The sequence below is a fragment of the Mus caroli genome, unplaced genomic scaffold, assembly GCF_978045245.1.
Source record: "Mus caroli unplaced genomic scaffold, Mus_caroli_1 scaffold_7, whole genome shotgun sequence".
Taxonomy (NCBI): Eukaryota; Metazoa; Chordata; class Mammalia; order Rodentia; family Muridae; genus Mus; species Mus caroli.
Window position 1 is genome coordinate 17,209,839 of NW_028227262.1, and position 26,673 is coordinate 17,236,511.

General features: G+C 38.9%; 1 pseudogene; it reads left to right on the forward strand.

The window, feature by feature from the left end:
* The first annotated feature begins 3,024 nt into the window (after positions 1 to 3,024).
* LOC110288197 (cyclin-dependent kinase 4 pseudogene) lies at positions 3,025 to 26,517 on the forward strand (annotated as a pseudogene).
* The last annotated feature ends 156 nt before the right edge of the window (positions 26,518 to 26,673 follow it).

Sequence of the window (26,673 nt, forward strand, 5' to 3'; positions counted from 1 at the left end):
AATAATCAGTTTCTGGAGATATTTATTGTTTCCTTATAAGGAAATCAAATGATTTGCATCACAGGATCAAGAGCACAGAAACATAAAATCATATGAAACACTTTGCTTTGAACAGAGCAAAGTCAGGGTACTGTGCTTCAAATGGTCACCTAACAGGGTGGCTTTCAGATTTGGTTTTCAAGGGAGCAAAGATTTTATAGCTATTGTCTCATGGTCTTAGGGTCTTCCCTGAAAACTAAATTTGAATTATACACAAAAACTATTTGCACACCTAATACAAAGTTATGGGATCACAAAGACTTATACTTAGACATCACAGGAAGTCCTAGAGGCCATGTAGTGTGGATAGTATCAGAAATCTTTTCAGTAGTCTGGAGAGAGTGGTATTATAAAGATCCCAGGATATGGTTAATGGTAGGAACTTTGAATAGCTGAAAAAGAAAAAAAAAAGATGTAGACTATCTGAGAAAAATCAGTTTTAGGAGAGGCTATATTTGTATACCTGAGATTAAAAGCATGAAGTCAAATTCAGCAAGGCTGTAGAGAAAAAGAGAAAGACAGAAAGACAGACAGAAAGACAGACAGAAAGAAAGACAGAGACAGACAGATAGACAGACAGAAAGAAAGAAAGAAAGAAAGAAAGAAAGAAAGAAAGAAAGGAGGAAATAAAGGGGTTACTCATCCACCTGTGATCTTCTAGCAGTCCTTTGTGCACACAAGTTGAAAAACAATCCAGGTTAAACAAAACAAGTTATAAGGAAACAAGAAATAATGTCACATATTTATTGAACTACACAGATATTTGTGATTAATATGTGTTCACTAAATTTCATGAAATGCTCAAAAATCTAATATATCTGGGTATAGTGCTATTATTCAGAATTTTAACTGTCAAATATATAAACAAAAAAATAGATAAATATTAAATCAAACATGTTGCGTCCCACTTGACCAGCAAGAAAGATGCAACCACCAGTTCTTAAAGCAGTTTTACTCAGGCAGCTTCTTTCTTAAAATCCCCCATCCTCTCTGGGTACAAGTGTTTTTCTCCACTCCAGCCACAACCACGCCCCCACCAATCACCACAGGTCATATCACCTCACCAGGCAGGCTTGCTCAGCCAATCAGGGATTAAGGGCGTGCCATCCACCAAATATGGACTTGTTTACTGCCTGGAATAGATTTCTATCTGGCTGGCCAGGAAGTTCCGGAATGGCTCCCCACACAAACACTTAATGTAAAAATAGATAAATATTAGATTATATCAGAAAGACTCAAATTAACTATACCTTAATATCCATCATGCATATGTGGAATCTACTTGCGTTTAGATAAAATTTTGGAGGCAGCAAAATGTACTGACAGATACCTAAATTTAAGTCATTTGTACTGGTTTACATAAGCCATGCTTTTCTAGTGACTACTCATTGGAATAAAGAAACTGCCATACATTCTAATTTCCTAACTGCTATTTATATAATAATGCACCCCTTTAAGCAAAATTATTGCAGAAACACAATGCTCTTTAAGAGGAAGAAATTTCTAGCCCTTGAAAAAAATCTGTGAATGTGGAGCCACTAAGTAATTACTTGAACAAAATCTCGTTCTTAAGGTTGCTTGCCTATTGATGTTTTGTGTAGCTTTAGAAACTATTAGGAAATGTTTTTATGACTTAAAATGTTATTTGAAAGAAGTTTTGACTATATTCTTCTCTGAGAACTCACACAAAAATAATCAAAAGTTCATATAGTACACCTGATATTCTGCAGACTCTAGTTGTCTAAGTTTCTTGTCACTTCTGTAGAGAAAGGGACCATCATATCTTTCTCTAGCTCCAAATCTCTGAAAATTAAACTTGTTTAAGGCCTTGGAAAATGCTCACAGAGAATGAATTAAGTAAATAGAATATCTTGTAATAGGCATTATTTTAACCAAACTTTTATGCTTGCTAAAAATTCACATCTACTGAAATTACAAGAAACAAAGAGTTGGACATAGTTGTGTTAACAGTTTCAGCCTAATGAAAATACAAATCAAACAAACAAAAACAAGAACAGAAACAAACAACAACAAAAACAAACTAAACAAAACTAGAAAGCACTGGGGCATAGCAACAGGAATGCAAACCCTGGAATTTTCTGATTTCTAGACAATAGATACCAGACTTAGCTGGGCCTCAGTCATCCCATGATGAAAATAATTTTTGCTATACTTACAGTAGAGTGTTTCTGAAGGTTAAATAACATAAGGTAAAATCTTAGTAATTACTCAATACTATGAGTAAGGTGGTATATCTGTAAATCCTTATCTTCACCAGTCTTAGAATAGATATTAAGCAAGCAATCATGTCTAGAATGCATTTGAAACATAAATCCAAGTCAGTTTTATAAATGTGCCTGAACTTAGCCCCTTAACTGAGTGAAGAATGAGAGGACTTCAGGCTGATTTTCTTTTAGAGCAGATCCTATGTGTAGGCTGGAAGAGCATTATGTCACAATAAGACTGAGTGTAAATGCATGAAAGAGATTATATAAGACATCCAACCAATGGACAGAATCCTGGATGTCCTGATTAAATTAGGGAAAAGCTGGAAGAAGCTGAGGAGGAGGGCAACCCCATAGGAAGACCAATAGTCTCAACTAACAGGGAACCCCGAGATCTCACAGACACTGAACCAACAACCAGGAAACATACCAGCTTCTATGAAGCCCCAGACACATATACAGTAGAGGACTTTCTGGTCTGGCTGGCCTCAGTGAGATAAGATGCAATTAACCCTATAGAGACTTGAGGTTCCAGTGAGTGGGGAGTTTTGGTCGGCTGTGGGGTAAGAGTGGGGTGTAGGTTTGGAGTGGGTACATCCTCTTGGAAACAGGAGAGGCAATATGGGGTGAGAAACAGTCAGAGGATGGACCAGGAGGAAGATAAGGAATGGACTGTAAAAATAGATTAAAGAATATTTAAAAAAAAATTTAAAAAGAGAGAGATTATATAAAGAGATGGTTAAACTGGTACCCAGAAAATATGACTGTGCCCTTAAAAAGTAAGATACGGAGGTTTACTTGTGCATCTCTGGCATCTGCTCACAAGGTGAGGGTGAGCATCAGGGGGCCTCTATAGCTCAAAGCCTGTGTCTCTGATATTGCTTGAAGGGTTTAGCTGCCCTGGACTGATCCCTGGTGTATGGTGCCATAATAATGAGCTCCTGGGGTCCAAAATAAAGGGACACCACCACAGATTTTGGGCAGGTATAAGATATCCTGATCCACTAATGGCTACCATTTGATATGAACCAGTGGCTGAAATTGGTGCCAGTGAATCCTGGATGATATACAAAGCCTGAGATCCTCACAGTGGCCACTTTGTGGCCCGTAAGAGAGTGTGAGTTCCTAATGAAGAAGCAGCTAGAGGGGGCCTTCTTGTCAGCAAATTTCTTAAGGTATTCTTACTAAGGAGGCTGGAGGCCTTTGAACATCCCAATGTGGTATGGCTGATGGATGTCTGTGCTACTTCCAGAACTGATAGGGAGATCAAGGTCATTCTAGTATTTGAGTATATAGTCTAGGACTTAAGGACATACCTAAACCAACTGAACCTGATGCACCCACATCAGGCTTGCTGGTTAAGACCATCAAGGAGCTGATGCTTCAGTTTCTAATTGGCCTAGAATTTCTTCATGCAAACTGCATTGTTCACCAGGACCTTAAGCTGTAGCCATCCAGTGGCTATAAGGAACTGGGTACACCTGGAAGGAGACCTGGGGATTGAATAGGATGGGCAGGTGAAAGCAATAATGAGCCAAGACAAAGGTTTTGTTTGTTTGTTTGATTTTTGTTTTGCCTTTTGTTTTTGTTGTTGTTTTTTTTTAATCAAGGCTCAATGTTTAATTTTTTAACTCTTAATACATTGGGGGGGGTACCCAAAGGTACATCCCTTTGTTTCAGCTGTGTTCTGTCTGTTGCTTGTTTCAGCAGGACTGAATTTCAAAGAAGTACAGTGGGCAGTCTGTTTCTGCAAGAAGCTGTGGATGTGGCAAGACAGGAGACTTCCACCTAGGTCTGAAGACTCCACCCTAGATGGGCTAGGTTGGTGCAAGACTGACTGTGGCAAACAACGTCTGGATAGCCTGCTTAAGGCTTGGGGAAGGGTACTATTTCCCCAATATATATATATTTAAAGATGAGCTAGAGGGGAAGCACAAGATTTACTTCTGGGGATTCCCTTGGGGAACTATGGTGGCTGGCGACCATGCCTGGCTTAGGTTTGGGTCTATACTCCTTCTTACTGGTCCTTAAGGACATGCACAGCTTGTTTGTGTTTACTTGAACAAACATGGCCTTTTAATGTTTGTTATGAACAAACAAAACCTTTTGGCACCACATCTGTCTTAGGTTGATAGGAGCTCGAGAACCCCAGTTGCCTGTCTCTGACCACTGGCTTTCATTAGCATACCTTTTGCTCATTCAGCCCAAAGCTCCAAAGGGCATATGACTATGCACTCAATTCATTTCTTCATAGTGATTAATAATTGCCATGGTGAATAACTGACCTTTGCTGAGGACGATCCTCTGTGAAGGCAACCAATCTGCTTAAGACACAAAGTCAAAAGTTAAAAAACAACAGGATTAAGGTTGTCTGTGTGGTTTCCCAGGTATTCAGTTCAGCTGCAAATTATCAATGATCAGACACAACATCTGGCCTCTGGGTGTTTGGGAGGTGGCTTTGAGAACTAGCAGAAAACTGTTAGTTCTCTGGTAAGAGAGAAGACTATGCTTCAAGATAACTAGCTGGCTGATAGAGATTTGTGAGCCAGCTTCATAATTGCAATCATACTTACAAGAAGACTCAGGACTTGGGTTCACTTTCAGGCAACCATTGGACTCCATCTTCTTATGTGAAAAAACACAGACAGGACCTGACCCCCATATTAAAACCTGATCAGTGGGAGTGGGTGGGTTGGGGAGTGGGTGGGGGGGCATGTAGGGGGGACTTTTGGGATAGCACTGGAAATGTAAATGAAATAAATACCCAATTAAAAAAAAAACTGATCAGGACCATGCCATATGACAATAAGTGGATCCTTCCATTTCACCTAGGCATGAGTATGCCTAGTTGTACAATGCTATAGAAACTCAGGAAAGAGTTCCTTGGAATCCAAATTTTAAAATTTTAAAAATAAAAAGTATGATTTAAATAATGTATATGGGAATATAATTCCCTCCTTTTTGTTTTACAAGAAGCTATTGTTTTAAGGTCCACACTATCTTGTCCTTGAGAATTATAAGGAATCCCAGAATTATGGGTAACATTAAATTTTTGATAAAACATCTCACATGCTTGACTGTAATAGCCAGTTTCATTATCTGTTTTAATCTGATTTGGAACACCAAGCACAGAAAAAAATGCAGGCAATGACTAATTACATTTTTAGATGCTTCTCCTTTTAAAGCAGTTGCAACCAGAAAGACTGAAAAGGTATCAATAGTCACATGTGCATATTTTACTTTTCTAAAATTGAAAATATAAGTATCTTCTGTGGACCAGTCTCAGTCGGCCCCCCTCAATCTGTGGGAGAAATCAGGATTATGGACCGATGGGCAAGGAGTTGGCAACGAAAAGGGTGGCAAACAGACAAGGACACAAGGGAGTGTTCTGTGTCTGAATGCAATTTGTCTCAAAGCAAGCACTAGTCTTATAAGTGACTTTTACACAAAACAGAGGAATTAATACAAAAAGCTAACAGGAACCAAATGGGATAAAAATCAATGTTAACAATTGGGATCAAATGCAGCCCCACCTAAGGTCACTTTATTCTAAGAAGCCAGGCGCCCTTGCCACATTTCCAATTCTAGTCTAGTGTATAATCTACCTTCCCCCTAGGCCATTTTAAATTCCTATATATGGGAGTGGGTTCGCCATCTATAGTTCTAAGTATTTCTTCTTAGACCACAACTTTCCTTCTTCCTAGACCATGGAAAATTCTTGCATATGGGAGTAGCTTGCCCTAAGATTTCTAACTCTTATCCAGTAAAATACTGTAAGAAAGCATGCAAGACCCTCCACATTATTGCAGGAAAAAAATTGGAGCATTTGTGCTATGGAAATGCCAAGGTTCCAGGAGACTAAGTTTCCATGAAGTGAACTTTTCGCCTGGGGACTGCACCCAGGTTTCTAGGCCTGTCATGCGAGTCACTACTGGAGTGGATATAGCAAGTATCTATTTTCAATAATTGATTAAATATAAGTCCTCAGGAATTAACATCATGATGTGGTACAGGTAGAAATTGAGGACATTGAGAACAAGACTTTTCAACTTCATTTGCACATTTTCTAAAAATTCCAAATTATTATCTCAAGCCATTACTAAATTTTGATGATGTAAAGAATGATATTATATGGCCAATTGTTCCTGTATAAGGCCTATGATTTGAGTAGATGAGTACCTAAATATCCAAAGACTATCCTTTAAAGGAACACTACTTTTATTTTTAAACTTGAGTTGTATTTTCATGAATTTAATTGCAAAATATGAGAATTAGTAGTATCTTAAGAAGGAACAATTTCAAGCAATTGTAAGCCCTAGGTTATATCTATATCCATATATATAGGCAAACAGTATACAAATTAAATCTTGATTTTTTTCAACACTATAAAAACAGTGGCTACAGAACATAGTTCAAATATTTGTGCTGAAGTATAGAGAAACTCGTGAGAATAAACATGTAATCTGATCACATATATGTCTCTCCAGTAGAAGGGCTGTTTATAATTAGAGTAGATGTATTCTTTATGGGATACATGTATAAATTTAAAGAAAGACAAAGGCATGCATAGAAGCAAATTGTAACAACTTGTTTTTTGGATAATGATTATTAATCTTGCCTAAAATGTTGCAATAGGCCATATACCGGTATTCTTTTTTTTTAAATTTATTTTATTAGGTATTTTCCTCAATTACATTTCCAATGCTATCCAAAAAGTCCCCAATACACTCCCCCCCCCAGTCCCCTACCCACCCACTCCCACTTTTTGGCCCTGGCATCCCCCTGTACTGGGGCATATAAAGTTGGCAAGTCCAATGGGCCTCTCTTTCCAGTGATGGCCAAATAGGCCATCTTTTGATACAAATGCAGCTAGAGTCAAGAGCTCTGAGGTACTGGTTAGTTCATAATAATGATCCACCTATGGGGTTGCAGTTCCCTTTAGCTCCTTGGGTACCTTCTCTAGCTCCTCCATTGGGGGCCCTGTGATCCGTCCAATAGCTGACTGTGAGCATCAACTTCTGTGTTTGCTAGGCCCCGGCATTGTCTCACAAAGACAGCTATATCTGGGTCCTTTCAGCAAAATCTTGCTAGTGTATGCAATGGTGTCAGCGTTTGGAAGCTGATTATGGGATGGATCCCTGGATATGGCAGTCTTTAGATGGTCCATCCTTTCTTCACAGCTCCAAACTTTATCTCTGTAACTCTTTCCATGGGTGTTTTGTTCCCAATTCCAAGAAGGGGCACAGTGTCCACACTTTGGTCTTAGTTCTTTTTGAGTTTCATGCGTTTAACAAATTGTATCTTATATCTTGTGTCTCCTAAGTTTTTGGGCTACTATCCACTTATCAGTGAGTACATATTGTGTGAGTTCCTTTGTGAATATGTTACCTCACTCAGGATGATGCCCTCCAGATCCATCCATTTGCCTAGGAATTTCATAAATTCATTCCTTTTAATAGCTGATTAGTACTCCATTGTGTAAATGTACCACATTTTCTGTACCCATTCCTCTGTTGAGGGGCATCTGGGTTCTTTGAAGCTTCTGGCTATTATAAATAAGGCTGTTATGATCATAGTGGAGCATGTGTCCTTCTTACCGGTTGGAACATCTTCTGGATATATGCCCAGGAGAGGTATTGTGGGATCCTCTGGTAGTACTATATCCAGTTTTCTGAGGAACTGCCAGACTGATTTCCAGAGTGGTTGTACCAGCTTGCAATCCCACCAACAATGAAGGAGTGTTCCTCTTTCTCCACATCCTCGCCAGCATCTGCTGTCACCTGAATTTTTGATCTTAGCCATTCTGACTGGTGTGAGGTGGAATCTCAGGGTTGTTTTGAGTTGCATTTCCCTGATGATTAAGGATGTTGAACATTTTTTCAGGTGCTTCTCTGCCATTCGGTATTCCTCAGGTGAGAATTCTTTGTTCAGTTCTGAGCCCCATTTTTTAACGGGGTTATTTGATTTTCTGGAGTCCACCTTCTTGAGTTCTTTATATATATTGGATATTAGTCCCCTATCTGATTTAGGATAGGTAAAGATCCTTTCCCAATCTGTTGGTGGCCTTTTTGTCTTATTGACGGTGTCTTTTGCCTTGCAGAAGATTTACAACTTTATGAGGTCCCATTTATCTATTCTCGACCTTACAGCACAAGCCTTTGCTGTTCTATTCAGGATTTTTTCCCCCTGTACCCATATCTTCGAGGCTTTTCCCTACTTTCTCCTCTATAAGTTTCAGTGTCTCTGGTTTTATGTGGAGTTCCTTAATCCACTTAGATTTGACCTTAGTACAAGGAGATAGGAATGGATCAATTCGCATTCTTCTACATGATAACCTCCAGTTGTGCCAGCACCATTTGTTGAAAATGCTGTCTTTTTTCCACTGGATGGTTTTTGCACCCTTGTCAAAGATCAAGTGACCATAGGTATGTGGGTTCATCTCAGGGTCTTCAATTCTGTTCCATTGGTCTACTTGTCTGTCGTTATACCAGTTCCATGCAGTTTTTATCACAATTGCTCTGTAGTACAGCTTTAGGTCAGGCATGGTGATTCCACCAGAGGTTCTTTTATCCTTGAGAAGAGTTTTTGCTATTCTAGGCTTTTTGTTGTTCCAGATGAATTTGCAGATTGCCCTTTCTAATTCGTTGAAGAATTGAGTTGGAATTTTGATGGGGATTGCATTGAATCTGTAGATTGCTTTTGGTAAGATAGCCATTTTTACCATGTTGATCCTGCCAATCCATGAGCATGGGAGGTCTTTCCATCTTCTGAGGTCTTCTTTAATTTCTTTCTTCAGGGACTTGAAGTTCTTGTCATACAGATCTTTCACTTCCTTAGTTAGAGTTTATACGCCAAGGTATATTATATTGTTTGTGACTATTGAGAAGGGTGTTGTTTCCCTAATTTCCTTCTCTGCCTGTTTATCCTTTGTGTACAGAAAGGCCATTGACTTGCTTGAGTTAATTTTATATCCAGCTACTTCACTGAAGCTATTTATCAGGCTTAGCAGTTCTCTGGTGGAATTTTTAGGGTCACTTATGTATACTATCATATCATCTGCAAAAAGTGATATTTTGACTTCTTCTTTTCCGATTTGTATCCCCTTGATCTCCTTTTGTTGTCTAATTGCTCTGGCTAGGACTTCAAGTACAATGTTGAATAGGTAGAGAGAGAGAGTGAGCAGCCTTGTCTAGTCCCTGATTTTAGTGGGATTGCTTCCAGCTTCTCACCATTTACTTTGATTTTGGCTACTGGTTTGCTGTTGATTGCTTTTATCATGGTTAGGTATGGGCCTTGAATTCCTGATCTTTCCAAGACTTTTATCATGAATGGGTGTTGGATTTTATCAAATGCTTTTTCAGCATCTAACGAGATGATCATGTGGTTTTTGTCTTTGAGTTTGTTTATATAATGGATTACACTGATGGTTTTTAGTATATTGAACCATTCTTGCAGCCCTGGGATGAAACATACTTGGTCAGGATGGATGATTGTTTTGATGTGTTCTTGAATTCGGTTAGGGAGAACTTTATTGAGGATTTTTGCATCAATATTCATAAGGGAAATTGGTCTGAAGTTCTCTATCTCTGTTGGGTTTTTATGTGGTTTAGGTATCAGAGTAATTGTGGCTTCATAGAATGAGTTGGGTAGAGTACCTTCTGATTCTATTTTGTGGAATAGTTTGTGAAGAACTGGGATTAGATCTTCTTTGAAGGTTTGATAGAACTCTGCACGAAACCCATTTGGTCCTGGGCTTTTTTTGGTTGGGAGACTATTAATGACTGCTTCTATTTCTTTAGGGGATATGGGACTGTTTAGATCATTAACCTGATCTTGATTTAACTTTGGTACCTGGTATCTGTCTAGAATCTTGTCCATTTCATCCAGGTTCTCCAGTTTTGTTGAGTATAGCCTTTTGTAGAAGGATCTGATGGTGTTTTGGATTTCTTCATGGTTTGTTGTTATGTCTCCCTTTTCATTTCTGATTTTGTTAATTAGAATACTTTCCCTATGCCCTCTAGTGAGTCTGGCTAAGGGTTTATCTATCCTGTTGATTTTCTCAAAGAACCAGCTCCTCGATTGCTTGATTCTTTGAATTGTTCTTCTTGTTTCCACTTCGTTGATTTCACCCCTGAGTTTGATTATTTCTTGCTGTCTACTCCTCTTGGGTGAATTTGCTTCCTTTCGTTCTAGAGCTTTTAGGTGTGTTGTCAAGATGCTAATGTGTGCTCTCTCTAGTTTCTTTTTGGAGGCACTCAGAGCTATGAGTTTTCCTCTTAGAAAAGCTTTCAATGTGTCCCATAAGTTTGGGTATGTTGTGGCTTCATTTTCATTAAACTCCAGAAAGTCCTTAATTTCTTTCTTTATTCTTTCCTTGGCCAAGGTATCATTGAGAAGAGTGTTGTTTAGTTTCCACGTGTGTGTTGGCTTTCTATTATTTATTTTGTTATTGAAGATCAGTCTTAGTCCATGGTGATCTGATAGGATGCATGGGACAATTTCAATATTTTTGTATATGTTGAGGCTTGTTTTGTGACCAATTATGTGGTCAATTTTGGAGAAGGTACCGTGAGGTGCTGAGAAGAAGGTATACCCTTTTATTTTAGGATAAAATGTTCTGTAGATATCTGTCAGATCCATTTGTTTCATAACCTCTGTTAGTTTCACTGTGTCCCTGTTTAGTTTCTGCTTCCATGATCTGTCCATTGGTGAAAGTGGTGTGTTGAAGTCTCCCACTATTATTGTGTGAGGTGCAATGTGTGATTTGAGCTTTACTAAAGTATCTTTAATGAATGTGACTGCCCTTGTATTTGGAGCATAGATATTCAGAATTGATAGTTCCTCTTGGAGGATTTTATCTTTGATGAGAATGAAGTGCCCTTCCTTGTCTTTTTTGATGACTTTGGGTTGGAAGTCAATCTTGTCAGATATTATAATGCCTACTCCAGCTTGTTTCTTCCTACCATTTGCTTGGAAAATTGTTTTCCAGCCTTTCATTCTGAGGTAGTGTCTATCTTTTTCTCTGAGATGAGTTTCCTGTAAGCAGCAAAATGTTGGGTCCTGTTTCTGTAGCCAGTCTGTTAGTCTATGTCTTTTTATTGGGGAGTTGAGTCCATTGATATGAAGAGATATTAGGGAGAAGTAATTGTTGCGTCCTTTTATTTTTGTTGTTAGAGTTGGTGTTCTGTTTTTGTGGCTGTCTTCTTTTAGGTTTGTTGAGGGATTACCTTCTTGCTTTTTCTAGGACGTGGTTTCCGTCCTTGTATTGGTTTTTTTCTGTTATTATCCTTAGAAGGGCTGGATTTGTGGAAAGATAATGTGTGAATTTGGTTTTGTCTTAGAATACTTTGGTTTCTCCATCTATGGTAATTGAGAGTTTGGCTGGGTATAGTAGCCTGGGCTGGAAATTGTGTTCTCTTAGTTTCTGTATAACATCTGTCCAGACCCTTCTGGCTTTCATAGTCTCTGGTGAAAAATCCGGTGTAATTCTGATAGGCTTGCCTTTATATGTTACTTGACCTTTTTCCCTTACTGCTTTTAGTATTCTATCTTTATTTAGTGCATTTGTTGTTCTGATTATTATGTGTCAGAAGGAATTTCTTTTCTGGTCCAGTCTATTTGGGGTTCTGTAAGCTTCTTGTATGTTCAGGGGCACATCTTTCTTTAGGTGTGGGAAGTTTTCTTCTATAATTTTGTTGAAGATATTTGCCGGTCCTTTGAGTTGAAAATCTTCATTCTCATCTACTCCTATTATCCGTATGTTTGGTCTTCTCATTTTGTCCTGGATTTCCTGGATGTTTTGAGTTAGGATTTTTTTGGATTTTGTATTTTCTTTGATTGTTGTGCCGATGTTCTCTATGGAGTCTTCTGCACCTGAGATTCTCTCTTCCATCTCTTGTTTTCTGTTGCTGATGCTTGCATCTATGGTTCCAGATTTCTTTCCTAGGGTTTCTATCTCCAGCTTTGCCTCAATTTGGGTTTTCTTCATTGTCTCTACTTCCCTTTTTAGGTCTTGAATGGTTTTATTCAATTCCATCACCTGTTTGGTCTGGTTTTCCTGCAGTTCTTTAAGGGATTTTTGTGCTTCCTCTTTAATGTCTTCTACCTGTTTAGCAGTGTTCTCCTGTATTTCTTTAAGTGTGTTATTAAATTCCTTCTTGATGTCCTCTACCATCATCATGAGATATGCTTTTAGATCCGGGTCTAGCTTCTCCGGTGTGTTGGGGTGCCCTGGACTGGGCGAAATGGGAGTGCTGGGTTCTGATGATGGTGAGTGGTCTTGATTTCTGTTAGTAAGATTATTATGTTTACCTTTTGCCATCTGGTAATCTCTGCAGTTAGTTGTTATCGTTGTCTCTTTTTAAAGATTGGAGCAGACGCTGTGTTCTACTCACCAGTAGTCTTAAGATCCTGTGGCAGGTGTCATGGGTAGCTGGCGGGTGTCAGCTGACCCTGCGCCCTAGCTACCTTGGTGCTGGTCACCGGTATTCTTTAATAACCAATTTAATTGCTGTTTGAAACTAGGAATAGATTTCTCATCAGATTCTTAAGACATTCTTTCCAAAATACTTTCATGAGTCTATCCTACAATTCTTTATTAACACCACAAACAGCTTTATAGTAGGATGATAAAACTATATTTGGAGATGAAGAAAGTAGAATCCACATTAATGCTCTCTTTGCCAAAGAATTGCTGTGGGCATATAACATAAACAGCCAGCAATTGATTACAGCAGATTCCTCTACTTTCTGCAAAGCTACTAGTCTCTTACCAGTTAATTTGCATCCTCCTTGAGAACATCCAACAAAGGTTTAAGTCTTCCTGTGGTCAGCTTAAGGGTCTTAGGCAATTAGCATCACCTAGAAGTTTTTGAAAATACTGAAGTAAGCAAATCAACCTTTCTTTGTTGAATTTTCTGTGCCACAGTTTTTTTAGGATATGACTGAGGCTCCAAATATTGAAAAAAGTATTGCATTTGGATCTTTTCTGGAGCAACAGCTACTCCCCAAAAATTTAAAGCCTATTGTAAAGCCAAAGGCTTGTAGTAAAACATCATCATAAGCATCAGCTAATAAAATACTCTCTATATATTAAACAATATATACTGAAAGATTTAAAGTCCTAACTTCTAGTATTGAAGCAGAGATTTTTTTTTGTTTTTTACATAATGTAAGGCTATTACCCATTCCTTGAGGCAAACTTTTCAATCATTATAAGCTCATTAGAAGCAAACCCTTTACAATTATCAGGATGCAAAGGAAGAACAAACCTCCAAATCTATATGGATTAGGTAGGCCATATTGTAATGTCTTTCTAAGTTTCACATCCTCATTGACCTTTCATAAATCTTACGTTTGGACTTTATTTTGAACAACACCAGGATAGATCTGTAATAATGGTATTATGGATTAATAAATAATTCTCTGAAGGCAAGGCAGATTTCTTGTTCAATATTAGAGCATAACCATAACTTTGGAAAGCAAAACCCAATTTTAAACAATCCATTTTTTTTTGAGACAGGGTTTCTCTGTATCATCCTCACTGTCCTGGAACTCTCTCTGTAGACCAGGTTGTCCTTGAACTCAGAAATCTGCCTGCCTCTGCCTCCCCAGTTCTGGGATTAAAGGCATGTGCCACTCCATTTTCTTTAAAACCAATACCAAAAGCATTACTTTCACATTACAAAGTTTGTCTACCAGTTCTTATATATGTATGAATGGCAGAAGCAACATAACTTCTTGGACAGGATCACTTCAGGCCTTCATCCTCAGCCAGGTGGCAGAGCTGAGCCTCAGACTGTCAGAGACCATCCTGTGAGAAATCAAGCCCTTCACAATCTCCCTGACAGGCCAAATGGTCTCACACTAGGAACTGGTTATTACTCCCTCCTTCCTATTCCCTTCCTGGCACCTGAGGCTGTAAAAGCTGAATTGTAGTCTCCTCTTCCCTATCTCTTCATGAATTCCCACGACATCCAAGGACATGAGTTATGCCTGAGACCGGCCTGATATCCCAAGGCTGTTGAGGAGGATCTATGTTCCAGAGATAAGACTCAGAGTGCCCACCACCTGGAGCCTGACTTCGGCCCTCATGTCAGCAGATGCCTACTTCTTTGTTCTTTATAGAATTTTCCCTCGACTACTCCCTATATCCCGCAATGTATGCTTTAAAACAAGGCACCTTAGCATAATAAACGGAGACCTTGATAGGCACCCTTCTTGGTCTCTGCTTCTCCTTCCCTTCCTCCCATTTTCCTCCAGGTTTGCTGCCCCCCTCCCACCCACGAATAACTGAATCCCACGTGACAGGATATCAGACCTCTGTGCAACTTTCCCACTAGAAAAAAAGTTGGTTTCCAGTGAGGGCACTTGTACTGGCTATTTTTGTGTCAAATTGACACAGCTGGAGTTATCACAGAAAAAGGAGCTTCAGTTGAGGAAATGCCTCGATGAGATACAACTGTAAGGCATTTTCTCAATTAGTGATCAAGGGGGAAAGGCCCCTTGTGGGTGGGACCATCCCTGGGCTGGTAGTCTTGGGTTCTATAAGAGAGCAGGCTGAGCAAGCCAGGAGAGGCAAGCCAGTAAAGAACATCCCTCCATGGCCTTTGCATCAGCTCCTGCTCCCTGACCTGTTTGAGTTCCAGTCCTGACTTCCTTTGGTGATGAACAGCAGCATGAAAGTGTAAGCAGAATAAACCCTTTCCTCCCCAACTTGCTTCTTGGTCATGATGTTTGTGCAGGAATAGAAACCCTGACTAAGACAAATTGGTATTGGGAGTGGAGTATTCCTGTGACAACCTGACCATGTTTTGGGGAGGGCTGTGGAAGGACTTTGGAACTTTGGGCTTGAAGATCCATTCATTGTTAAGAGCTCTGTCAGATGTTGTGTAGGAGCTTGGAAGATAATGTTGAGAACAGTGCAGAAGATTGAGGTCTGGTTTGTGAAATTTCAGAGGGAAAATTTAAGACTCTTTTCAGGGCCATTGCTGTTTTGATTGTGAAGATTCTGTGGTTCTGGTTAGCTGGGGCTGAAGAATCAGCTGTGATTAACAAGATACCAGAACTACTAAAGCAAAAACTTTGCATTACTGGGACTATTGATGCTGGTTAGCTGGAGCTAAGAAATTAGTGGTGATTAAGAAGCGACCAGCATCATTGAGGTGACATCTTCTGGGAAGTGTTTTCTGAAAGCACAAAGAGGCTGTGTTCCAGAGATAGGCAAGGTTGTACTCCTTCTGCAGCGGGACTTGGTAATGTGTAAGAGTCACCCAGGTGGTACTCGTTTTGAAGGCATGAAGGGGTCATGCATAGCATCTGAGGCTTGGCACTGTGAGAGGCCATGGAAGGCCATTGGTGAAGGTGCAGCCTCAGTTGTAATTGAAGGCCCAGGACTGAAGGGGTCATGCAGTGTTTTGGAGATGCCAGTACCATGAGATGAGCACCAAGAGCAGCAGCAGCAGTGGAGTACAGGCATCTGGATCCCAGAGGACGATGTGTGTGCTACAAAGGGCATGGCTGGAGAAGTGATCCAAGCCCTTGGAGGAGGCCAGAAGATCGTGAGTTGGATCCCAGACGTTGGACGGTTGGAGATTGATTTTTGCTTTGAATGTGACTGTGCCCTGATATTTTCCCTCTTGAAGGAAGAAACTGTTTTAGTGGAGCCCAAAGTTAAGAGACTTTTAATTGTAAAAAGACTTTGGATTTTAAAAGAGATGGATATTTTAAAGAGACTGAATTTTTAAGAATATGTAAAGACTATGGGACTTTTAAAGTTATTTAGATCTTGGGGATGAATAAGAATGTAAGTGTTGAGGCTTACTAGTGATGTGTTTGTGTGTCAAGATGACAAGGGGTCGATTGTACTGGCTATTTTTGTGTCAACTTGACACAGCTGGAGTTATCACAGAGAAAGGAGCTTCAGTTGAGGAAATTCCTCGATGAGATACAACTGTAAGGCATTTTCTCAATTAGTGATCAAGGAGGAAAGACCCCTTGTGGGTGGGACCATCCCTGGGCTGGTTGTCTTGGGTTCTATAAGAGAGCAGGCTGAGCAAGCCAGGAGAGGCAAGCCAGTAAAGAACATCCCTCCATGGCTTTTGCATCAGCTCCTACTCCCTGACCTGTTTGAGTTCCAGTCCTGACTTCCTTTGGTGATGAACAGCAGCATGAAAGTGTAAGTCGAATAAACCCTTTGCCCCCCAACTTGCTTCTTGGTCATGATGTTTGTGCAGGAATAGAAACCCTGACTAAGACAGCACTAAAACCAGGAGTCATGTGAGATCCCAATCTTGTATCCCAGTTCTTTCAGAGACCAGTCTACACAGGAGAGAGCATGTGGGCTGCAGAAGTAACAGATCTTCTTGGGTAGGGTCCCTTTGAGCATTCATCCTCAACCAGGAGGTGCAGCTGAACCCCAGACCTCTGTGCATCTTCCCCACCAGAGGAGTGTTTGCCTCCATGGAGGGCTCTGACCCCAGGACTCAGGTGAGATCACCATCTTGTATCCCGGGTATCTCAGAGACCAGTCCTTGCAGGAAAGCATGCAGGCCACAGAAGTAACAGAGCTTCTTGCAAAAGGTCCCTTTGGGCCTTCATTCTCAGCCAGGAGGTGGGGCTGATCCTCAGACCTCTGCACCTTCCCTCCTAGAGAAGAGCTTGCCTGCAGTGATTGCTCTGACCCTTGGAACTCAGGAGAGAGTTGGATTCCAGGAGGGCTGACTGAGGCTAACAGAATTAAAGGAGGAAAAAGCTCCAGCCAGACACAGCTAGAAGATCTAACACCAGAGATTACCAGAGGGCAAAAGGCAAACATAAGAATCTTAAAAAGAGAAACAAAACCATTTGGCATCATCAGAAACCAGTACTCCAAACAAACCAAGTGCTGGATACCCCAACACACTGGAAAAGCTAGGTTTGGATTTGAAACCAAATCTCATAATGCTGGTAGAGGATTTTAAGAAGGAAATTAATAACTCACTTAAAGTAATACAGGAGAACACTGCCAAGCAGGTTGAAGATCTTAAAGAGGAAGCACAAAAATCCCTTAAAGAATTACAGGAAATCAAAACCAAACAAGTGATGGAATTGGAAAAAAAATTGCAAGATCTAAAAATGGAAGTAGAAGCAATAAGAGATATAAATCCTAGGAAAGAAATCAAGAACCATAGATGCGGTATCACAAACAGAATACAAGAAATGGAAGAGAGAATCTCAGGTTCAGAAGACTCCATTAAAAAAACAAAACAAAAACAAAAACAAAAAACAAAAACCATGGACCAAACAATAAAGGAAACTACAAAATGCAAAAATATGCCAACTCAAACATCAAGGAAATCCAGGACACAATTAGTAAAGCAAAATTAAGGATGATAGGTAGAGATGAGAATGATATTTTCAGTTTAAAGGGCCAGTAAATATCTTCAACAAAATTATATAAGAAAACTTCCCTAACTTAAAGAGAGAGATGCCCATGAATATACAAGAAACCTACAGAACTCTAAAAGGACCTGACAAGAAAAGAAATTCCTCCTAACACATAATAATCAAAATAATAAATTCACTAAATAATTCTGTGAATTAACATTCAAAGAATATTAAAATCAGTAAGGGACAAAGTTCAAGTAACATATAAAGGCAGACCTTATAGAATTGTACCAGACTTCTCAGCAGAGACTATGAAAGCCAGAAGATGCTGGACCGATGTATTTCAGACCCCAAGAGAACACAAATTTAGCTCAGGCTACCATACCCAGGAAAACTCACAATTACCGTAGATGGAGAAACCAAAGTATTCCATGACAAAACCATATACACACAATATCTTTTTATGAATTCTGCCATTCAAAGGATAATAAAGGGAAAATGCCTACACAAGGAGGGAAACTATGCCCTAGAAAATGCAAGAAAGTAATCCTTCAACAAACCTAAAAGAAGATAGCCACAAGAACAGCATCCTAACTCTAACAACAAAAATAACAGGAAGCAACAATTACTTTTCCTTAATATCTCTTAATATCAATGGACTCAATTCCCCAATAAAAAGACATAGGTTAACAGACTGGCTACATAAACAGGACCCAATATTTTAATGCATACAGAAAACCCACCTCAGGGAAAAAGTTAGATACTACGTCAGAGTAAAAGGTGGAAAACAATTTTCCAAGTAAATGGTCTGAAGAAACAAGCTGGAGAAACCATTTTAATATCGAATAAAATCGACTTCCAACCCAAAGTTATCATAAAAGTGGAGGGGTACTTCATAATCCTCAAAGGTGAAATCTTCCACGTTAACTCATAATTCTGAATATCTATGATCCAAATGCAAGGACATCCAAATTCATTAAGGAAACAATAGTAAAGCTCAAAGCACACATTGCATCACATACAATAATAGTGGGAGACTTCAACACCCCACTCTCATAAATGGAAAGATCCTGGAAACAGAAAATAAACATAGACACAGTGAAACTAACAAAAGATATGAAACAAAAGGATTGAACAAATATCTACACAACAATTTTATCCTAAAACAAAAGAATATACTTCCTTCTCAGTACCTCATGCTACGTTCTCCAAAACTGACCATATAATTGGTCACAAAACAGGCCTCAGAAGATACAAATATACTGAAATTATTGCATGCATCCTATCAGATCACTATGGACTAAGGTTGATCTTCAATAAAAACATAAATTATAGGAAGCCCACATACATGTGGAAACTGAACAACACTCTATTCAACGATAACTTGGTAAAGGAAGAAATAAAGAAAGAAATAAAAGACTTTTGAGAGTTTAAAGAAAATGACACCCATTACTTTTTATACCCAAACATATGATACACAGTGAAATCAGTCCTAAGAGGAAAAATCATATATCTTAGTGACTCCAAACGGAAACTAGAGAGAGCATGCACTATCAGCTTGAGAGAACACCTAAAAGCTCTAGAACAAAAGGAAGCAAATTTACCCAAGGGGTGTAGACAGCAGGAAATTCTCAAACTCAGGGTTGAAATCAACCAAGGGGGGGAAAAAAGAACAATACAAAGAATCGACAAAAACAGGAGCTGTTTTGTTGTTGTTGATGATGATGTTGTTGTTGTTTTGTCTTTTCTTCTTCTTCTTCTTCTTCTTCTTCTTCTTCTTCTTCTTCTTCTTCTTCTTCTTCTTCTTCTTCTTCTTCTTCTTCTTCTTCTTCTTCTCCTTCTCCTTCTCCTTCTCCTCCTCCTCCTCCTCCTCCTCCTCCTCCTCCTCCTTCTCCTCCTTCTTCTTCTTTTTCTTCATTTTTGTTTTTTTTTTTTTTTTAGAAAATCAACAATTTAGATAAACCCTTAGCCAGATGAACTAGACCGTACAGTAACAGTATCCTAATTAACAAAATCAGAAATGAAAAGGAAGATATAACAACAGAACCTGAGGAAATCCAAAACACCATGAGATCCTACTACAAAAGGCTATTCTCAACAAAACTGGAAAACCTGGATGACATGGACAATTTTCTACACAAATACCAGGTACCAAAGTTAAAACAGGATCAGATTAACGATATAAACAGTCCCATACCCCTAAAGAAATAGAAGAATTCATTAGTAGTCTTCCAATCAAAAATAGCCCAAGACCAGATGGGAAGAGTGCAGAGTTCTAGCAGACCTTCAAAGAAAACCTAATTCTAATTCTCCTCAAACTACTCCACAAAATAGAAACAGAACGTACTTAACCACATTCATTCTATACATCTAAAATTACTCAGATACCTAAATCACACAAAGAGCTAACAAAGAAAGAACTTTAGATCATTTTTTCTTATGAATATTGATGCAAAAATACTCAAAAAATTGTAGCAAACCGAATATAAGAGCACATCAAAATGATCATCCATCATGTAAAGCAGGCTTATGTCAAGGGAGCAGAAATGGTTTAATATATGGAAATCCATCTACTTAATCGACTGTATAAACATAAGCAAAGAAAAAAAAATACTTGATCATCACATTATATGCAGAGGAAGATTTTATGAAGTTCAACACCCATTCATTATAAAAGTATTGGAAAGAACAGGAATTCAAGGCCCATACCTAAACACAATGAAAGCAATAAAAACCAATTGGCAACATCAAACTAAAAGAGAGAAACATGAAGAAATAAAACTAAAATCTGGGACAAGACAAGGCTGCCCATTTTCACCCTACCCATTAAATTAGTACTTGAAGACATAGCCAGAGAAATTAGACAACAAAAAGATATAAAAGGAGTACAAATTGGAAAGGAAGAAATCAAAATATCAGTATTTGCAGAAGATAAGATAGTATATATAAAAGACCCAAAAAATTCCACCAGAGAACTCCTAAACCTGACAAACAGCTTCAGTGCAGTAGATGGATATAAAAATAACTCAGAATTGGGAACAAAACATCCATGGAAGTAGTTACAGAGACAAAGTTTGGAGCTGGGGCGAAAGGATGGACCATCTAGAGACTGCCATATCTGGGGATCCATCCTATAATCAGCTTCCAAACGCTGACAGCATTGCATACCCTAGCAAGATTTTGCTGAAAGGACCCAGATAGAGCTGTCTCTTGTGAGACTATGCCGGGGCATAGCAAACACAGAAGTGGATGCTCACAGTCAGCTATTGGATGGATCACAGGGCCCTCAATGGAGGAGTTAGAGAAAGTACCCAAAGAGCTAAAGGGATCTGCAATCCTATATGTGGAAGAATAATATGAACTAACCAGTACCCCCCTGGAGCTCATGTCTCTAGCTGCATATGAATCAGAAAATGGCCTAGTTGGCTATCAGTGGAAAGAGAGTCCCATTGGTCGTGCAAACTTTATATGCCTCAGTACAGGGGAACGACAGGGCCAAGAAGTGGGAGTGGGTGGGTGGGGGAGTGGGTGCGGGAATGTGGGGACTTTTGGGATAGCATTGGAAATGTAAATGAAATAAATACCCAATAGAGCTCTGACGAAAGGATGGACCATCTAGAGACTGCCATATCTGAGGATCCATCCCATTATCAGCTTCCAAACGCTGACACCATTGCATACACTAGCAAGATTTTGCTGAAAGGACCCTGATATAGCTGTGTGTTGTGAGACTATGCCGGGGCCTAGCAAACACAGGAGTGGATGCTCACAGTCAGTTATTGGATAGATTACAGGGCCCCCAATGGAGGAGCTAGAGAAAGTACCTAAGGAGCTAAAGGGATCTGCAACCCTATAGGTGGAACAACATTATGAACTAACCAGTACCCCGGAGCCTTGACTCTAGCTGCATATGTATCAAAAGATGGCCTAGTTGGCCATCACTGGAAAGAGAGGCCCATTGAACTTGCAAAATTTATATGCCTCAGTACAGGGGAATGCCAGGGTGAAAAAGAGGGAGTGGGTGGGGAAAAAAAAGAAAAAAAAAGAAAATAGCTAATAAAAGAAACATAGCTAACCACTAAACAAACAAACAAATAAACAAACAAACAAAAACTAAAAAACAAACCAATGGCATTGCTCTACACAAAGGATAAACAGGCTGAGAAATAAATTAGAGAAGCAATCCCCCTCACAGTAGTCCAAATAATATAAAATACCTTGATGTGACTATAATTAAGAAAGTGAAAGATCTCAATGATAAGAACTTTGAGTCTCTGAAGAAAGAAACTGAAGAAGTTCTCAGAAGATAGAAAGGTCTCCCATGCCCAAGGATGGGCAGGATTAATGCAGTCAAATGGCTATCTTGCTGAAAGTAATCTACAGATTCAATGCAATCCCCATCAAAATTCAAACTCAAATCTTCACTGAGTTAGAAAGGGCAATTTGCAAATTCATCTGGAATAATAAAAATCCCAGGATATCAAAAACTATTCTCAACAATAAAAGAACCTCTGGTGGAATCACCATGAATGACCTCAAGTTGAACTACAGAGCATTTGTGATAAAAACTGAATGGTACTGGTACAGTGACAAACATGTAAATCATTGGAATAGATTGAAGAACCAGAAATGAACCCACACACATATGGTCGCTTGATCTTTGACAGGGCAGCTAAAACCATCCAGTGGAAAAAAGACAGCACTTCAACAAATGGTGCTGTCTCAACTGGTGGTTATCATGTAGAAGAATGTGAATTGATTCATTCTCATACCCAGAAGATGTTCCAACTTGTAATAAGGACACATGTTCCTCTATGTTCATAGCAGCTTTATTTATAATAGCCAGAAGCTGGAGACAACCCATATGTCCTTAGGCAGAGGAATGGATACAGAAAGATGGTATATTTACACAATGTAGTGCTACTCGGCTATTAAAAACAATGAATTTGTGAAATTCTTAGGCAAATGGATGTATCTGGAGGATATCATCTTGATTGAGGTACCCAATCACAAAACAAACAAACAAACAAACAAGCAAACAAACAAAAAACCCACATGATATGCACTCACTGATAAGGGGATATTATCCCAGAAATTTTGAATATCCAAGATAAAATTTGCAAAACACTTGAAACTCAAGAAGAGGGAAGGCTAAAGTGTGGATACGTTGCTCTTTCATAGAATGGGGAACAGAATACCCATGGAAGGAGTTACAGAGACAGAGTTCAGTGCTGAGAGGGAAAGAAAGACCATCCAGAGCCTGCCCCAACAGGTGATCCATCCAATAAATAAACACCAAACCCAGCCACTATTGTATATGACAGCAAAATATTGCTGACCGGACCCTGATATTGTTATCTCTTTTGAGACTATGCCAGTGATGGGCAAATACAGAAGTGGATGCTCATAGTTATCTATTAGATGGAACACAAGGCCCCATGAAGGAGCTTCAGAAAGTAACGAAAAAGCTAAAGGGGTCTGCAACTCTATAGGAGGAACAACAATATGAATTAAACATTACACCTCCAACCCCCCAAAGCTTGTGACTCTAGTTGCATAGGTAGCAGAGGATGGCCTAGATGGCCATCAATGGGAGGACAGGCCCCTGGTCTTGTGAAGATTATATACCCCAGTATAGAGGCAAGCCAGGGCAAGGAACTGGAGTGGGTAGGTTGGGGAACAGGGCATGGGGAGAGTATAGGGGAATTTTGGCGAGGAAACTAGGAAAGGGGATAGCATTTGAAATGTAAATGAAGACAATAGCTTAAAAAATAGTTTTAGCTCAACTATACAATGTACATGGATATTAATAAATATAATGTTTTGTAAACCTGGGACACTAACTAAAATATGCTTAGAAGATCATATCTTCATAAGCAAATGGAACATATTGTGGTTGTAAGTAAGGCATAAAGAAGGTAATTCATTTTATGTCAGTCTTATTCTCTAATAGAAAATAATTTGTTGAATTTCAAGATTTAGACGATTTCAGCAATATATCCATTTATTCCTTAGATATTTCTTTATTAAACAGTTTTATCACAGAATTCATACCTCTACACATTATTGATCTGATTTGTTTTTCTAATTTCTTCGTTACATTTTGGCAGGTTTTAAGGTTGGCATAATTCTTTCTAAAATCTTTTCCTTTAATTAATCATATGTATTTTGTTTCAGACTTTTTTATTGATACTTGCTTTTATCTTATTCAGGTGTGGTGGCTCTTGATGTCAAAAGAAGATGGGGGAATCCCTTTGAAGACTGACACATGCATCATTGTGTACAATTATGTGTTCTGAGAACAGAAGTTTTTTCCTCTGAAACTTCAGTCAGTGCTGTCAATTGCTCATCATCTCTTCAAACACCCCTATTCTGTAGTTCTAACTTGAAAATATTGTTCATTTAAGTACAAAAATTACTATTGACAAGTATATATATATATATATATATATATATATATATATATATATATATATATATATATTTAAATAAAGAAAATGAATGCATGACATCGCAACTCTTAATATCTCATTAAGGAGACATTGTTTTAAATCTTATCCCTGATAAGTCTAGTTTCTTGGATAAAAATTACAGAAAATATGATCCCAATTTAGAAGTATCTTTAGAGGCATGGTTTTCTGGTCTGGTTCATGCCACATGTTGTTATTTAAAATGACTCCAACCATGATTTACCAATTTTAAGTTAACTTTCTGTTACCAATGTTACACCCTTTTTTACATACCCAATATCTTATAAGCCAACACTCTATAACCAAGACATGCAGATCATATTTATACCTTTAAGACCAGTCAGAAACAAAATGAAGCAGCTACACGATTCTTATACATTTAGAACAAACAACATTTTTACTTTTTCTAGTGATCATTTCAAGAGAAAAAGCACTTTGTCATTTGCTGAACCCAACAATCACAACTGCAGAGATTATTTTCTAGGGAAAAACAATTATTAGATTATTTTCCCTAGTTCTTGAGAAGAAGCTGGTTCCCTTTAAAAGCAGATTTTCAGGAGGGCTTCTCTTGCTTTGCTTGATTCCTGGCTAATGGTGCTGGGCACATTAATTCAGCCTGCCCTGTGCAAACTGAGGCTGAATCAAGAAACAGATAGCTAGCAGATAAAGTTTTACCTTTTTTTTTCTTTTCAACGTGAAACATAGAACAAGAGGCATTCAGACAATGAAACAAAAACAGACACAAATGGACACATGGACAAATTGGTGTGCACCCAAAACAGACAATATGAATAGGGAAGAGAACTTGTTGTAATAAGACCTAAAAGAACTAAGAATATCCCCAGTAGGGGCCAGGGAGGTCAAGCAGGACTTCTGATTTTGTCGTGTTCCTAGGAGAGCTTTGAAATAAATTTTCCTTCTCTCTCTCTCTCTCTCTCTCTCTCTCTCTCTCTCTCTCTCTCTCTCTCTCTCTCTCTCTCTCCTCTCTGCTCTCTCCTCTCTCCTCTCCCATGTCACTATGTCACTTGCATTATCTACTATCTTCTTTTTACTCTTTCCATTCCATTCCATTCCATTCCATTCCATTCCATTCCATTCCATTCCATTCCATTCCATTCCATTCTATTCTATTCTATTCTATTCTATTCTATTCTATTCTATTCTATTCTATTCTGTATTCTCTATTCTATTCTATTCTATTCTATTCTATTCTATTCTATTCTATTCTATTCTATTCTATTCTATTCTGTATTCTCTATTCTATTCTATTCTATTCTATTCTATTCTATTCTATTCTATTCTATTCTATTCTATTCTATTCTGTATTCTTTTACACACTACTCCTCTTATCTGAAGCAGCTCTCAGAGGCGGTGGAAAATTGCCTATATAAAACTCCCCAGTCCAATGTGCTGTCACCCCTAGCTCATATCATCATTAGACTGATGCTACCTTAGACTAACCTGTATCCTTTTTGCCTCCTTCCAATCAAAAAGATTTAAAAGATGAAATTTATAGTGCTAACATTAATGCTGGATATTGTATACAACCATGCATGATAGATAACTTCTATAGTTTTCTGTAGAGCTACACGGAAGACAGTGTCTCTCAGTTGGTCTCCCTGTGTCCAGTATCTTCATTTGCATGTCACCTGCAGTCATCCAGCGGCCATGGAGAAGCAGGTACACCTGGAAGGGCAGGAGGAATGGAATAGGATGGGCAGACAAGAGAAATGTGAGCCAAGACAAAGTTCTTTGATCAAGGTTCAATGTATATATCTTTTTAACTCTGTATAGGGTGACAATCAAAAGGTTTCATCTGGATTCTGTTGCTTGTTTCAGCAGGATTGACATGGAAAGTAATCTCAGTGGGGAGTCTGCTTCTTCAGGAGGCTGTGGATGTGGCAAGACAGGAGCCTTCCATCTAGGTCTAAAGACTCCACCCTAGATGGCATAGGTTTGTGGAAGACTGACTATTTCAAACAATTAATATATGGATAGCCACTCAAGTCTGGGGAAAGGGCACATTAATCCAGACAACATTCTGGTGACAATTAATGGGACAGTAAAGCTGGCTAACTTTGGCCTAGCAAGAATCTATAGCTACCAAATGACTCTCATGTCTGTGGTTATTATGCTCTGGGATTGGGCTCCTAAAATTCTTCTGGAGTCTATATGTTTAACACCTGTGGTCATGGGTTGTGTTGGCTGTCTCTTCTCAGAGATGTTTTGTTGGAAGCCTCTCTTCTTTGGAAAATCTGAGGCTCAGTAATTGTGCAAAAATCATTGATATCAATGGATTGCCTTTAGATGATGACTGGCCTTGAGAGGTATATCTACCTTGAGAAGCCCTTGCACGCAGAGGGTCACTGAAGTCAGTGGTGCCAGAGATGGAAGAATCTGGAGCACAGCTGCTTTAGAAAATGCTGACCTTTAGCCCACATAAGCTAATCTCTACCTTTTGAGCTCTGCAACACTCTACACAAGGAGGAAGGTAACCCTACATGGAAAGTATGACACTCACTAGAGAGAACATCATTGAACCCCAAGCCTCCACCTTCCCATGAGGCTATGCA